Source organism: Amblyraja radiata, chromosome 28 (assembly GCF_010909765.2).
Source record: "Amblyraja radiata isolate CabotCenter1 chromosome 28, sAmbRad1.1.pri, whole genome shotgun sequence".
NCBI lineage: Eukaryota > Metazoa > Chordata > Chondrichthyes > Rajiformes > Rajidae > Amblyraja > Amblyraja radiata.
Genome location: NC_045983.1, coordinates 3,333,890 through 3,350,635, shown reverse-complemented (window position 1 = coordinate 3,350,635; position 16,746 = coordinate 3,333,890). Strand labels below are relative to the sequence as shown.

Here is a 16,746-nt window from a genome sequence, read left to right as displayed (position 1 = left end):
AGAACTGGGTAATAAACGCAGGCTGTGCCCACGCCAACCAACTTGCCCACGCAAGGACAAGGCACACACTGGCCACTTCCTCTTCTCCCCTCTCCCATCGGGCAAAAGGTACAGAAATGTGAAAAGGCACACCTCCAGATTCTGGGACAGTTTCTTCCCAGCTGTTATCAGGCAACTGAACCACCCAACTGAACCACCCAACTGAACCACAACCAGAACAGCAGTGCTGAACTACTATCCCCCTCATCGACGACCCTCGGACTATCTTTGCTGGCTTTACTTTGCACTAAACTTTATTCCCTTATAATGTACCTATACACTGTAAATGGCTCGATTGTAATAATATATTGTCTTTCTGCTGACTGTTTAGCACGCAACAAAAGCTTTTCACTGTACCTTGGTACACGTGACAATAAACTAAATTAAATTAAACGCTTACCAACATACCCCGTCTGCACTGGTCCCACCTGCCTGTGTTTGGCCGATATCTCTCTAAACTGAATGTGTCGGAAGTAACTGCAGATGCTGGTTTAAACCGAAGATACACACCAAAAGCTGGAGTAACTGAGCCATTCCTTCACACATTCCTTCTCTCCAGAGATGCTGCCTGTCCCAGCTTTCTGTGTCTCTCTAAACTTAAATAGCAATGGAAAAAACAGAAAAGCAGGCAACCAGACAGCAGGCGTCAGATGTGAGTAGCTTTTACAAGCCGTTAGTCAGCCTTGGTATTTCTCCCCCGTGGATCTGAGTATTTGCAAGGCAGCAGATCCAACCAGCCTTGCTTTTATCGGCCCTTCCTGTGGACAGAGTGAAATAAATTGCCTCTGGTGCATTCTGATCTGACAGGCATTCACCCTGTCGCCCCACCTCCAACAAAGCACAATGTCCGGGCAAAGCATTGTCCTAGCGTGGTGTGGACATTCCAGAGAGAAAGGGGAGTGCTGGGCCACTTGGCATAAAGATCCTTGGCCAGGCTCTGACAGGCAACAAGGGAACTATTTATTATCAAGTGAGAGAAAGAGCAGTGTTCCCGCTGGAGTCAGAGACGTGCAGCATTGCACATCTGTCCATGCCGATCAAGGTGCCCGATCTAAGCCAGTCCCATTTGCTTGCATTTGCCCCATGTCTCTCTGTACCTTTCCTATCCATGTACCTGTCCAAGTGTTTTTTAAATCAATCAATCAATCAATCAATCAACCTTTATTGTCATCTTGCAAGCAACAGTTGTACAGTGCAAAATGAGAAGACGTTTCCCAGGGAATACCGGAGCATCGCACATGAAATTTAAAACATTTCACACATAATACTAAAAACAATCCAGTCTCTGATGGAACAGTATAAATAGTTAAAAGCAGGTAAAACACAACGTTAAAATACAATAAACCAATCATAAAATGTCCGGGGCAACTGATTTGAGTGGCCAGTGCCAGTTATTAAAGTGTCCGTGCCAAGCCGCAGAATCAAGTGACTGTGAGTACAGAGTGACTGTTTAGCAGCCTCACAGCCTGTGGTAGGAAGCTGTTTAGCAGTCTTGTAGTCCAGGCTTTGATGCTTCGATATCTCTTGCCTGATGGCAGGAGATCCAGGTGTATGTGGAGGGGGTGCAGTTTGTCCTTAGCAATTCTCTGAGCTTTTTCAGACAGCGGCTCTGGAACAGTTCTCGTACCGAGGGTAGGGAGACGCCAATGATCCTCTCTGCTCCCCTCACTAACCTCTGCAGAGCCTTCCTGTCCGAGCAGTTGCAGGTGGAGTACCACGTATTTATGCAGTACGTGAGTACAGACTCCACCGTGCCCCTGTAGAAAGTCCTGAGGATTTTGGTGGGGAGTGAGGCCTGTTTTAGTTTCCTCAGGAAGTGCAGTCGCTGATGGGCCCGTTTGACGGTCTCAGTGGTGTTCCTGGACCAGGTGAGGCTGTCTGTAATTTGCACACCGAGGAACTTTATGCTCTCCACTCTCTCCACTGTAGTGCCACTGATGCTGAGGGGTGTATGCTTTGGCTGCGCCCTCCTGAAGTCGACAACCATCTCCTTCGTTTTGTCGACATTTAATTCTAGATTATTTTTGCCGCACCAGTCCACTAGTTGTTTTACTTCCTCCCTGTACATTGTTCAATGCTGTATCCTCTGGCAGCTCCATCGCACTCTGAATGAACAGGTTGCCTCTCAGGTACTTGCCCCTCTCATCTTAAACCTATGTCCTCTGGCTCTTGATTCCACTACTCTGGGTAAAAGTACTTGCTGCGACTACCTTCTGTGGAAGCTCGTTCCATATACCCACCACCCATTGAGACCAGTCCTCAACAATGTCCACCTGAAACAGGAAGGGAAAGGGCCATACGTTCATAAGTCACAGGAGCAGAATTAGGACGTTCAGCCCATCGAGTGTATCATGGCTGATCCACCTTTCCCTCCAGAGCCCATTCTCCTGGCTTCCCCCCCATAACCCTTAGCATCCTTACTAATCATGAACCAGTCAATCTCCACCTTAAAAATACCCAATGACTTGGCCTCCACAGCCAGGTCCTCCGATTATGCACTTGAACAGAGGTGATTGGCAGCAGAAATGCAGAGTCTTGTATGTAACCTAGTGCGGTCTCACCCAATGGTCCAGTTAGATGGAGGCTCCTGACCACTGTTCTTGGCCATGTACTTCCATGGTAGCGTCTTAAAGATAGCGGAGTCAGGGGATATGGGGATAAGGCAGGAACGGGGTACTGATTGTAGATGATCAGCCATGATCACATTGAATGGCTCGAAGGGCCGAATGGCCTACTCCTGCACCTATTGTCCATTGTCTATTGTCTATTGTTAAACACTTTGGCTCTCGTCTAATGGCAGGAGTTAAAATGGACTCCTACCAATAGCAAGCATGCATTACTCCCTCTGCTACAAGAAGAATGGTATTGTAGATAGTGAAATCTGGCGATCGGTTGGGCAGGTGGCCTGAGAAATGGTGATGGAATTTAATACAGAGAAAGGCGAGGTGGTGTATTTTGGGAAGTTTAACAAGGGCAGGACCTACTCAGTGAATGGCAGGGCTCTCTGGGGAGTGTTGTAGAGCAGAGTGATTCTGGAGTGCAGGTAGAATGGGTGGCACGTTGACCTTCATCAGTCAGATCATTATAGAATGCATGGAAAAGAACTGCAGATGCTGGTTTATACCGAAGTTAGACACAAAGTGCTGGAGTAACTTAGCGAGTCAGGCAGCATCTCTGGAACAAAAGTATGGGTGACGTTTCGGGTCGGGGCCCTTCTTCAATCTGACGTTCAATCTGAAGAAGGGTCCCGACCCAAAATGTCACCCATCCTTTTTCTTCAGAGATGCTGCCTGACTCGCCGAGTTACTCCATGACTTTGTGTCTATCTATTGAGTATGGAAGTCGGAAGATCATGCTGCAGTTATATATGACGTTGGTGAAGCCACGTTTGGAGTATTGTGGTCTGTTTTGGTCACCATATCGTAGAAAAGATGGTATTAAGCTGGAAAGTGTGCAGCGAAGACTTACAAGGAAGTTGCCAGGACTCGAGGGCCTGAGCTATAGACAGAGGTTGAGGCTAGGATGTTATTCCTTGGAGCGCAGGTGGATGAGGGGTGATCTTATTGTCAAAATCACGAGAGGAATAGATGGGACAGAGTCTTTTTCCCAGGGTAGGGAAATCGAAAACCACAGGACAGAGGTTTAAGTTGAGGGGTGAAAAATGCAATAGGAGCCTGAGGGGAAATGTTTTTACACAAAGGGTGGTGGGTGTATGGAATGAGCTGCCGGAGGAGGTAGTCGAGGCTGGGACTATTGGAGAGTTTAAGAAACATGTAGACAGGCACATGGATAGGACAGGTTTAGAGGGATATGGGCCAAACGCAGGCAGGTGGGACTAGTGTAGATGGGGCATGTTGGTCAGTGTGGGCAAGTTGGGCTGAAGGGCCTGTATCCTTACTGTATCATTCTATGAGTGTATGAGGAAGATATATTCTGGTTACAACACAGGCCGACAGCCCTCTACTTTAAACCATGCTGAAGCACAGTAACATTCAGGCAGTACATCGAGCTGGAAAAGTGAAAGGAGAAAAGAGACTGGGAGGCCAGGGGCGGGGCAGTGGTTGTAATGTGTCAGGAATTTATCAAGCAAAGCCATTTGCCGAGGGGCAGATTATAGTCCATCTCTGAAACCCAGTTCCTATCAAGTCAATGGGATTCCACTGCCCAGGGCAGTCATGGTGGCACAGCGGTAGAGTTGCTGCCTTACAGCGAATGCAGCGCCGGAGTACCTGCCTCAATGACAGCTCCTCCCGCAGCTCGTTCCATACACCCACCACCCTCTGAATGAAGATGGTCTCTCAGTATCTGCTGGTCCATTTATAATAAGCAAAGGTTCTTGACAACCTGACTCTATTAATATGCCTCAGAAAGAACTGCAGATTCTGGAAAAATTGAAGGTAGACAAAAATGCTGTAGAAACTCAGCGGGTAAGGCAGCATCTATGGAGCGAAGGAAATGGGCAACGTTTCGGGTCAGACTGATGTGGGGAGTGGGGGGCGGGAAGAAGAAACAAAGAGGCAGAGACAGTCGGCTGTGGGAGAGCTGGGAAGGGGAGGGGAATGAGGGAAAAAGCAGGGACTACCTGAAATATGTCTGATTAGCTACAGAAACAGCAGAAGGCCATTTGGCTCCATTGTTAAAGTGTTCCAATATTGGAAACGATAACAGTTCTAACTCAATTCTCTTGTATCTCAAGCCCAATCTATAGCAAAGCCAAATCCCTCGTGTGTTATTTAATCAAATTGTAATGCTGGGGCTTTATAAGACACTTGTCAGACCGCATTTGGGAGTATTGTGAGCAGTTTTGGGTCCTATATCTGAGGAAGGATGTGCTGGCGTTGGAGAGGGTCCAGAGAATGATCCCAGGGATGACTGGGCTAACATATGATGATCGTTTGATGGCACTTGGCCTCTACTCGCTAAAGTTTAGAAGGATGAGGGGAGACCTCATTGAAACTTACCAAATAGTGAAAGGCCTGGATGGAGTGAATGTGGAGAGGATGTTTCCACTTGTGGGAGAGTCTAGGACCAGAGGCCATAGCATCAGAATAAAAGGATGTGCCTTTAGAAAGGAGATGAAGTGGAATTTGTTTAGGCAGAGGGTGGTGAGTCTATGTAATTCATTGCCACAGACAGCTACGGTGGTCAAGTCAATGGATATTTTTAGGTGGAGATTGGCCGATTCTCAATTAGTACAGGTGTCAGGGGTTATGGGGAGAAGGCAGGAGAATGGTGTTGAGAGGGAAAGATAGATCAGCCATGATCCTAGACTCTCCCACTAGTGGAAACATCCACTCTATCCAAGCCTTTCATTATTCTGGACGTTTCAGTGAGGCCCCCCCTCATTCTATTAAACTACAGCGAGTACAGGCCCAGTGCCGTCAAACGCGCATCATAGGTTAACCTACTCATTCCTGGAATCATTCTTGTAAACGCAGGGCATCGAGGGCAGGGAACCACCTGGTCTCAGAGTGGCACAGTTGAGAGAGGGGCAGCATTGGTAGAGTTGCTGCCATACAGTGCCAGAGACCTGACTATGGGTGCTGTCTGTATGGAGTTTGTCCCTTCTCCCTGTGACCTTTGCATAAGTCACATCAAAGGGACAGTGTTAATCATTGGACACCACTGTACTGCATCCACATCCACTGGCATCTAACTTGCTACATGGACAGGTACATGGATAGGAAACGTTTAGAAGGATGAGGGGAGACCTCATTGAAATTTGTGTCGGGAAGAACTGCAGATACTGGTTTAAATCGAAGGTAGACACAGAATGCTGGAGTAACTCAGCGGGTCGGGCAGCATCTCTGGAGAGAAGGAATGGATGACGTTTTAGGTCGAGACCCTTCTGCATACTGATTTCAGGGGAGAGGGCGGTACAAAGATAGAATGTAGTCAGAGACAGTAAGACTCAAAGATCATAGGAGGTATCTTTGGTAAGACTAGTAGGAGATCTGGGAAGGGGGAAGGGGAGGGGATGGAGAGTGAGGGAAAGCAAGGGCTACTTGAAGTTAGAGACGTCAATGTTCATACCGCTGGGGTGTAAGTTGCCCAAGCAAAATATGAGGTGCTGTTCCTCCAAGGACAGAAAGGTCAGATTGGAAATAGGAGGGGGAGTTGAAGTGCTGAGGCACCGGGAGATCAGGTAGGTTAAGATGGACTGAGCGGAGATAAATTTGAGCGGAGGTAAAATCAGACCTCATTGAAACTTACCGAATACTGAAAGGCCTGGATAGAGTGGATGTGGTGAGGATGTTTCCAATAGTGTGAGTGTCTAGGACCAGAGGCCAAAGAATAAAAGGATGTACCTATAGAAAGGAGATGAGCAGGAAATTCTTTAGTCTGTGGAATTCATTGCCACAGGCAGCTGTGGATACCAAGTCAATGGATATTTTTAAGGCGGAGATTGATAGATTTGGGATTAGAAAGGGTGTCAGGAGTTATGGGGAGAAGGCAGGAGAATGGGGTTAAGAGGGAGAGATAGATCAGCTATGATTGAATGGTGGAGTAGACCTAATCGGCTCCAGAACCAGGGGCCACAGTTTAAGAATAAGGAGTAAGCCATTTAGAACGGAGACGAGGAAACACTTTTTCTCACAGAGGGTTGTGGGTGTGTGGAATTCTCTGCCTCAGAGGGTGGTGGGGAGGCAGGTTCTCTGGATGGTTTCAAGAGAGAACTAGATAGGACTCTTAAAGATAGCGGAGTCAGGGGATATGGGGAAAAGGCAGGAATGGGGTACTGATTGGGGATGATCAGCCATGATCACATTGAATGGCGGTGCTGGCTCGAAGGGCCGAATGGCCTACTCCTGCACCTATTGTCTATTATCTATTGAATAACTTAATTCTGCTCCTAGAACTTATGAACTTATATGGGCCAAATGCAAATAGTTGGGCCTGGTGTTGGAGAATTTTGGTCAGCATGGGCAAATCGGGTCGCCGGACCAGTTTCTGTGCTATATGACTCTATGACCCTCTGGTCAAAGTGCTGACTACAGTTTAGTTTCACAGTCTGACAGCAAATCCACCTCCCTAAGACTTCCCTACCCACTCAGAGATAGATAGATTTTTGATTAGTACGGGTGTCAGAAGGGATGGGGAGAAGGGAGGAGAGTGGGGTCCCCTGCTCCCGCACGGCCCCCCTCCCTTTGTTATTAGCGCCACCTTCCCCCCCCCCAGCCGGGTCCCCCTATTGTTCTCGACGCTCCACCACGCTCCCCTCTACCTTGTAACAAGGAAGCGACCCACCCTGCCTGGACTGTACAAGTACTCTGCCGTTGCCATGGAGCCTGGGCACTTGCAGACTGTGTTCCCGCGGGTGACTAATGTTGTCATTTGAACGCACCCTCTGAAGTAATACTGTTGACAGTGAGACCCACTGAGTGTGTAACACATTCCAGTGCCGCGCGGTGCCAGGGGAATTCAGTCGGTCATGAGTGGGCTGAGGAAACGGTGGGATCAATGCCACGAGAACACATTCATCTCCATTAGCCTCACTGACAACGGGTAGCCGTGACTTTCCCAGGCTCAGGTCTACACCCCCCCCCACACTAGGCTTCGTGTGTTCGCTGACTCACTGCTCAAAGTGGCCTTGGTTTTGTCGTTCACCTGCGGCGTTCCACTCCCCTCCTCACACCAGGCCTCTCCCAAACCTAAAACCCCTCCAAAAGTCAAATCGGAGAGTTGCGTAATTGGCGGAGGCATTTTCCTTGCTGGGCGGGTTGTTGCTTTGTGTCTTTTCATTTGTCTGCTTCCATTTCTGGGACCCTGTACAAGTTCATTCTTTTACTTTAGACAATAGACAATAGGTGCAGGAGTAGGCCATTAGTCCCTTCGAGCCAGCACCGTCATTCAATGTGATCATGGCTGATCATCCATAATCAGTACCCCATTCCTGACTTCTCCCCATATCTCCTGACTCCGCTATTTTTAAGAGCCCTATCTAGCTCTCTCTTGAAAGCATCAAGAGAACCGACCTCCACCGCCCTCTGAGGCAGAGAATTCCACAGACTCACCACTCTCTGTGAGAAAAAGTGTTTCCTCGTCTCCATTCTAAATGGCTTACTCCTTATTCTTAAACTGTTGCCCCTGGTTCTGGACTCCCCCAACATCGGGAACATGTTTCCTGCCTCTAGCGTGTCCAAACCCTTAACACTTTAGACTTTGGTGGAACAGCGATTCCTGCCTTACAGTGCCACAGATCCAGGTTCGATCCTGACTACGGTTGCTGACTGTACGGAGTTTGTACGTTCTCCCTGTGACTGCATGGGTTTCCTCCGGGTGCTCTAGTTTCCTCCCACACTATAAAGACGTGCAGGTTTGTGGGTTCGTTGGCTCGGGTTAAATTGTAAATTGTCGCTGGTGTGTGTGTAGGATAGTGTTAGTGTGCGGGGATCGCTGGTCGGCGCGGACTCGGCGGGCCGAAGGGCCTGTTTCCATGCTGTTTCTATAAACTAAACTAGACTTTAGACTTACAGAGATACAGTGCGGAAACTGGCCCTTCGTACCACCATATCTGCACCGACCAGCGATCACCCTGTACTCTAGCACTCTCCCACACAATAGAGACATTTTTTTACAATTTTACCGAAGCCAATTAACCTACAAACCTGCACATCTTTGGAGTGTGGGTGGAAACCGGTACACCCGGAGAAAACCCAGAAAACCACAGACTGCACCCTTAGTTAGGTTCGAACCCGAGTCTCTGACGCTGTGAGGCAGCAACTCTACCCCTGTGTTGGTCAAAAGCTGTTGGGAAGGTCTTGTTTCTCTGGAGAGTTTCTGTGTATTAAAACACAATCAATGCCTGTCTAACCTGAGCCCAAGGACATTTCGTTTCTGATGACTGTGTAATCAAACTTTGCAGGACATAGCTCAGATGGTCACGTGTCTGTCTGGAATCCAGGGCCACTGTTGTTTATATTCACTGATGGGACATGGGCTTTCTCATGCTCGGCCTGCATTTAGTTGTCCATCCTTTATCGCCCTTCAGGAGGTGGCGATGAGCCGCCATCTTGAACGGCTGCGGTGGGTAAACCCATGGTGCTATCGGAGAAGGAGCTCAAGCATTTTGAGTAGGAAGGAACTGCAGATGCTGGTTTACACCGTAGACACACAATGCTGGAGCAACTCAGCGGGAACGCCCAGCATCTCGGGGGGGGGGGGGGGGGGGGGGGGGGGGGGGGGGGGTAGGGGTGGATGACCTTTACGGGGCGAGACCCTTCTTCAGTCTCCGGAATTGTGATACAGCAATGGTGAAGAAATGGTGACAAAGCACACCCACGCCTCTACTTCCACAGGAGGCCTGGGACGTTCGGCATGTCCCCAACAACTCTCGCCAACTTCTACAGGTGCGCCATAGAAATAATTTTATCAGGATGCATCACAGCATGGTTTGGGAACAGCTCCAGGACTAGTGTAGATGGGGCATTTTGAACGACATGATCCAATACCGTGTTAGTGGTTATGGGGAGAAGGCAGGAGAATGGGATTGAGAGGGAAAGATAAATCAGCCAAGATTGAATAGCAGAGTAGGCATGATGGGCCGAATGGCATAATTCTGCTCCAATAACCTATGATATGAACTTATGAAGGGCCTGTTTCAATTCTGTATGGCTCTACGACTCTATGTGTACCAAGCTTTTTTGTTGCATGCTATTTAGTCAGCGGAATGATTATACAAGCCATCCACAGTCCAGATACAGGATAAAGGGAATAACGTTTAGTACAAGATAAAGTCCAGTAAAGTCCGATTAAAGATAGTCTGAGGGTCTCCATTAAAGGCGTTAAGTTGAGGTGTTTCATTAGTATCTCAGGGGTTATGGGGAGAAGGCAGGAGAATGGGGTTAGGAGGGAGAGTTAGATCAGCCATAATTGAATGGCAGAGTAGACATGATGGGCCGAATGACATAATTCTGCTCCAATAACCTATGAAATGAACATATGAAGGGCCTGTTTCTATTCCGTATGGCTCTACGACTCTACGTTGGGTGAGAAGGGGCAGTAGGATTGGGGTAGCCTGAGGTTTTATGAAGTGCAGCATGCTGGAGTGTGGAGAGCAGTTCACTTGGAAAAGTCAAAAGATAGTAATTTGTTTAAGAAGGAAATGCAGATGCTGGAAAATCGAAGGTACACAAAAATGCTGGAGAAACTCAGCGGGTGCAGCAGCATCTATGGAGCGAAGGAGGGTTTCGGCCAGAAACGCTGCCTATTTTCTTCGCTCCATAGATGCTGCCGCACCCGCTGAGTTTCTCCAGCACTTTTGTCTAGCTTCCACATCTTGTGACTTGTGTGCAGGTTAGATTCAGGAGTTGGGAAAAGCTGGGAGCTGGGTTTGTATTGTTGGTGCCGGCACTAACCTGGGAACCCAGTGAGAGGCTAAACCGAGCACTCCAGGGTCAAGGATGTTTGGAACTGTGCTTGGCAGTCTGTCAGCTATATGAGGTTTAACACATATTGACTTAACCCAGTTCACTCTTGTCACCTTAGTCAAGAAACCCGCAGTCAAACATGGCTAGGAATTGGTCTCCATCCAAAGGCAAGCGGGTCTCAGGGAAAGCGATGGATTTTGGATTAATCAGTGACAACACACACACTATCAAAAGGGCTTGCATTCCTTTTCATTTCGCTCCGTCAATGACAGGTTACTGCTCTGGCAAACTGACCACAAACAATAATGTCAATACAAATGGGCAGAGGCCCTCTTAGTTACACTCTTTGCCCTCTCCTCAACAAAATCATGAGTGGAATAGATCGGGTAGATGCACGGAGTCTCTTGCCCAGAGTAGGGGAAACAAGGACCAGAGGACATAGAGGGGGGGAAAGATTATATAGGAACTTGAGGGGTAACTTTTTCATACAAAGGGTGGTGGGTGTATGGAATGAGCTGCCGGAGGCTGGGGCTATCGCAACGTTTAAGAAACGGGCACATGGATAGGACAGGTTTAGGGAGATATGGGCCAAATGCAGGCTAGTGGGATGAGCTCAGATGGGACATGTTGGCCGGTGTGGGTACGTTGGGCCGAAGGGTCTGTTTCCATGCTGTAAGACTCTATGACTCCTAAGCCACTGTCCCACTTAGGCGACTACATGCGACTAGGCTGTCGCCACATGGTCGCAGGGTGACGCCTGTATGGTCGTGAGTCGTCTCCTCAAGTCGCCTAAAGAGTCGTAATGTTTTTCTGGTCGCCGCTGGATTTTGAAATGTTCAAAACTTTACGGCGACTGTGGGCTTGTCGTAGCTTGTCTTCTCCGGTGGTAGATGCTGTCGTAGGTTGTCGCCAGGATGACGTTGGTTGTCGCCGGTGCTGACTTCGGTGAATTCCATTGGCGACTACCTACGTCAACCTACGTCAACCGGCAACTCGTACTGGCGATTGAATTGTCCTCAATTGTCTTCAGTTGTCGCCGACAGGCTCGTTGCTTGTCGTAGCTTGACTTTGGTTGTCGTAGGTTGTCGCCTGTGTGGTCGTAGGTGGACGTCCTAATGGGTCGCCGGTTGTCGGTAGCTTGCCATAGCTTGACGTCAACTAGGTGGAAGGTTGTTGTAGCTTGTCGTAGACATTATCGTAAGGGGGGGGCGGGGGGCCAGTTGCCGATTTTTCGGTGACTTGCTACAACTGTGACAGTCGCCAAAAAAAATCACCTAAGTGGGACAGGCCCTTTATGACTCTATGACTATAAATACTGGAACAGTCCATGACTGAATTTAGAACAGAATGGTCTGTGGACTGTTTATACTGTGCCTTCTTCTTCTTCTTGCGTATGGTGTGCACAGCCTAAGACAACTTGTTGTGTTTGATCTTCTGTTTGTGCACGCCAGGTTGATTGCATTTGTTGAAATAGGGTGGACCACGTGAAGGTTGCAATCTCCCACCACATGCTGTGTCTATACACTATGGACAGCATGATTGTAATCGTGTATAGGCTTTTTGCTGACTGGATAGCACTCAACAATAAAGATTGTCACTGTACCTCGGCACACATGACAATAAACCTCCTAGGCGACTATTTGTACGCGAGCCAGAGAAACAGATCTATCATCACATATTACAATCGCTCCAAACTCTACTCCGACAGCAATACTTCTTACTTTCTCTTATCACGTATTTACACACTGTAAATGGCTCAATTGTAATATGTATTGTCTTAGCACGCAACTAAAGCTGTTCACTGTATCACGGTACACGTGACAATAAACTAAACTAAACTAAACGATGTGATAATGATAAAGCAAACTAAACTAAAGTATTGTAGTAGAATTCATATTACTGTAGGTTTGCAGACACCCGTTGTCATGTACAGAATTCTCATCTCTTCACCCTTTATAAAACAGCATTTGTTGTGGATCATTGCAGAATAATGGCGCAGCAGTAGAGCACACGAGATCCTGACCACAGAGATCTCTGCTGTCTGTGCAGAGTTTGTACGTTCTCCCTGTGACCGAGTGGGTTTTCTCCGGGTGCTCCGGTTTCCTCCCACACTCCAAAGACATGCAGGTTTGTAGGCTATTTGGCTTCTGTAAATAGTCCCTCGTGTGTGTGTGTGTGTGTGTGTTGGATAGAACTAGTATTCGGGCCATCGCGGGACGGCGCGCACTCAGTTTTCTCTCACATCCCAAAGTCGTCTGTAGTTTGTAGGTTTGTAGTTTAGTTTAGATCAGAGATGCAGAGTTTAGATTAGGTTAGAGGAAATACATCCTGTGGCTCGCCCAGTCCGCACTGACCAACGATCGCCCGTATACTAATTCTATCCTAACACTAGGGATAATTTACAGAAGCCAATTAACCTACAAACCTGCACATCTTTGCTAGATTATTTGTCTTCTGTAAGGTTCCCCTAGTGTGTAGGATGCGAAAGTGGGATAACATGGAACTAATGTATAGGTGATTGATGGTCGGCACGGACTCAGTGGGTTGAAGGGCTTGTTTCCACGCTCTATCTCCAAACTAAACTAAACTAAACTATAAGTAAAACTTACTTCACTTGAAATGGCCTTATCGTCGCTCAAATTAAAGGCCAAACCAAGGGCACATTTCTGTGCTGCAGTCTGGATAGGCTCCCATTCCCTACGCATTTAATCCTGGGAATCTCTGCGCAATCTTCCCAAGTGTTTGGAATCCTCTTCCAATAGTTTGTGGCTCGCACTATTGTTTGAAATGACAGTAACAACAATCTATTCCTGTGTCAGTGGTCAGAAAATTCAGGGACACAGGTTTAGTTTAGTTTGGAGCTACATCCCGGAAACAGACCTTTCGGCCCACCGAGTCCGCACCAACCTATGATCCCCGCACAGTAACGCTATCCTACACTGCAGCGACAATTTACAATTTTACTGAAGCCAATTAGCCTACAAACTTGGACTTCTTTGGAGTTTATGAGGAAACCGGAGCACCCGGAGAAAACACTCGCAGGTCACGGGGGAGAATGTACAAACACCATACAGACAGCACCCGTAGTGAGGATCGAACCTGGGTCTCTGGTGCTGTAAGGCAGTAACTCTACCGCTGCGCCACCATGCTGTATTTATTAACTTTACTGCAGGGCTGAACAGGAGATTTGATTTCGACTGGGCATGGTGTAAATTACAAGATTAATTCACAGCACACGGGTAAAAGTTCATCCCAAATCAGTAGCAACACACACGCTGCATAACAAAGTGCCTTAGTGTGGTATTCTGATCTGTTCTGTAAAGCCCTTTCAAATGTTAGAAGTGCTATCATATTTTCCTGGAGTGTAGTGACTAAAAGTGGCTACAAATGGGACAAATAAGTTATCCCCTGGTACTGCCGTGGTCTTTCAAGAGAGTCAATTCAAAAGTCAAGAGCGTTTTATTGTCATACTAGACTAAGTGGGACCCGTTGGGTCCCATGCTCACACGGGAGGGCTGGTCCCCCAACGCAATATTCCACCTCTCCACCAATTCCAATATTGGTGGCCAGTGCGGGGGTGGCTTTCTGGAGCGCTAGTATGGGTGTTGTGGGCCGAAAGGACTGGTTTCCAGAGGGCTATCATGGACATTGTGGGCCGAATGGATTCTTGGGCTGTCAGCTCAGTCACTCAGGCCTGGTGGGCTGGCGGCTCAGTCACTCAGGGCTGGTGGGCTGGCAGCTCAGTCACTCAGGGCTGGTGGGCTGGCAGTTCACTCATGGCTATTCCTTGAAATTCCATTTCAAGCAGAGCCCAGGCCACCAAATACAATTTCATAGCATTTCTAGCAGAGTGCAGGCCACCAAATTACCAAACAACTCATTGCATTGTCATTAAAGGATAACAAATCATTTATTGCAAGTACATTGCAGACTCACAGTTCAGTTGATTCACAGCTTAGAATCTCAGTTGTGGACTCTCCCTCGCAATCTTCCAGAGTGGCTGACACGTCCAGGCATCCGGGGTTTTATAGTTCTTCCCCCCCCCCCCCCCCCTCCCCGTCGTGTTTAACAGCCTAATGGCTGTTGGGAAGAAGCTGTTCCTGAGCCTGGACGTTACAGTTTTCAGGCTCCTGTACCTTCTTCCCGATGGCAGGGGTGATTTGAGAGCATGGCCAGCTGCCCTGGTTTTCCACGCATCAGTGTATGAAGGCAAAGATGTCAGGTGGCTTTATCACCAGGTTATCACCAGGCTGCCTTGCTGTCTTCATGGATCAGAGCATGCCCACCGCTTACTTCACCACCAATTATCTTCTGAGTCCATTGTGCCACGTATCGTTAGATTCCATGGGCTCCTTCTTTCCCGTCAGCCATTGGAAAATGCCTCAGTGAAATCCATGCAGATCATATGCGATGGTCTATCCACATTAAGATCCTATGTTATCTTGCTAAGAAATGGAAGCAGGCCAGTCAGATGCAACTTGATCCATATGAGCAGTGCTCTATTAACCCATGTTTGCTGATTATACTGAACTTGAAGTTCACCATTATCAGTCTTGAACTGACTGGCCCATCAGAACTCCCCACTTACTCCCATTTTAAACAATGTATTATTTTAACAATGTCACGGTGGCGCAGTAGTAGAGTTCCTGCCTTCCAGCGCCAGAGACCCAGGTTCGATCCTGACCACGGGTGCTGCCTGTACGGAGTTTGTATGTTCTCCCCGTGACCTGCACGGGTTTTCTCCAGGAGCTCCGGTTTCCTCCCACACTCCAAAGACGTACAGGTTTGAAGGTTAATTGGCTTGGTATAAATTACAAATTGTCCCTAGTGTGTGTAGGATAGTGTACGTGTGCGTGGATCGCTGGTCAGTGCGGATTCGCTGGGCTGAAGGGCCTGTTTCCACGCTGTATTTCTAACCTAAAGTAAACAAAACTAAAGATTGACACAAAAAGCTGGAGTAACTCAGCGGGACAGGCAGCATCTCTGGAGAGAAGGAATAGGTGACGTTTCGGGTCGAGGCCCTTCTTCAGACTAACCCCACTAGGAGTCTTCCATTTGTCTATAGTGGTTCCTAAAACCACAGCGAGTTGGAAAAGGATGTCACAGTATCCCTATTCCACGACCCCCTCCCCCATCCCAGGTAAAAGCCTGAGTTACAAGACTCTGACGATTTATCCACATTTAGATGCATTACACCGTTTAATATTTCCTCCCTATGATGATCATAACCAGTATTTTGCATTCCCCCTCGTAATTATCTGTCTGTGTTTCATCCCACAGTTTGTGGCAGACAGGAGTTATTCATTCAGACATATTACACACTGTAATTGGCTCAATTGTAATATGTATTGTCTTAGCACGCAACACCTGTGGCGGCACAGTGGCTCAGTGGGTAGAGCCACTGCCTCACGGCGCCAGAGACCCGGGTTCGATCCTGACCTCGGGTGCTGTCTGTGTGGAGTTTGCATGTTCTCTCTGTGACTGCGTGGGTTTCCTCCCACATCCCAAAGACATGCGGGTTTGTTGGTTAATTGGCTTCTGTAAATTGCTCCCAATGTGTAGGAAGTGGATGAGAAAGTGAGATAATGTAGAATAGGGTGAATGGGTGATCAATGGTCAGCATGGATTTAGTGGGCCGAAGGGCCTGTTTCTGTGCTGTATCTTCTGCCTTGCAGTCAGATTTGTTCACAAATAGACTGTACTCTTTCCTTCAATCTCTCACTTTAGTGTTTATAAAGGATTTCTCTTGATTTTATCTGCCAATGCGATCCAATTATGTTTAAATTTCAACCTTACACCACAATACTCCCAAGAGAGACACAAAATACTGGAGTAACTCAGAGGGCCAGGCAGCATCTATGGAGAAAAGGAGGAATAGGTGACGTTTCGGGTCGAGACCCTTCTTCAGACTGAGAGTCAGGGGAGAGGGAAACTAGAGGTATGAAAAGGTTCGGAACGAATCAGAGCCGGCACCGATGGCCAAGGAGCCCACAATGGTCCATTGTTGGCTGTGGAAGAGGTGATGACGAACGGATGTGAACAGTGACACTAGCAGGATGACTAGGGTGGGGGAGATTTTAGAGAGAGAGGGAATGCACGGGTTACTTGAAATTAGAGAAACCAATCTTCATATTGCTGGACACAATGTGTAGGAAGGAAGTGCAGATGCTGGTTTGAACCAAAGATAGACACAACATGCTGGAGTAACTCAGCGGGACAGGCAGCATCTCTGGAGAGAAGGAAAAGGGTGACCTTTTGGGTCGAGACCCTTCTGCAAACTGAGATTCAGGGGAGAGGGAGACATAGAGATATGGAAGGATAAGATGTGAAAACACAG

The 16,746-nt window shown here is 47.9% G+C and overlaps 1 protein-coding gene and 1 long non-coding RNA gene across 7 annotated transcripts in view; both read left to right on the top strand.

Annotated features, from left to right (window-relative positions):
• The window catches only part of hnf1b (HNF1 homeobox B), a 135,312-nt gene that overhangs the window by 58,249 nt on the left and 60,317 nt on the right, over nucleotides 1–16,746 (top strand). The window lies entirely within an intron of this gene.
• Nucleotides 5,813–15,989, top strand: LOC116988738. Its single transcript, XR_004416054.1, has 3 exons — nucleotides 5,813–5,915; nucleotides 8,519–8,523; nucleotides 15,976–15,989. It is a non-coding gene; the product is annotated as an uncharacterized LOC116988738 (long non-coding RNA).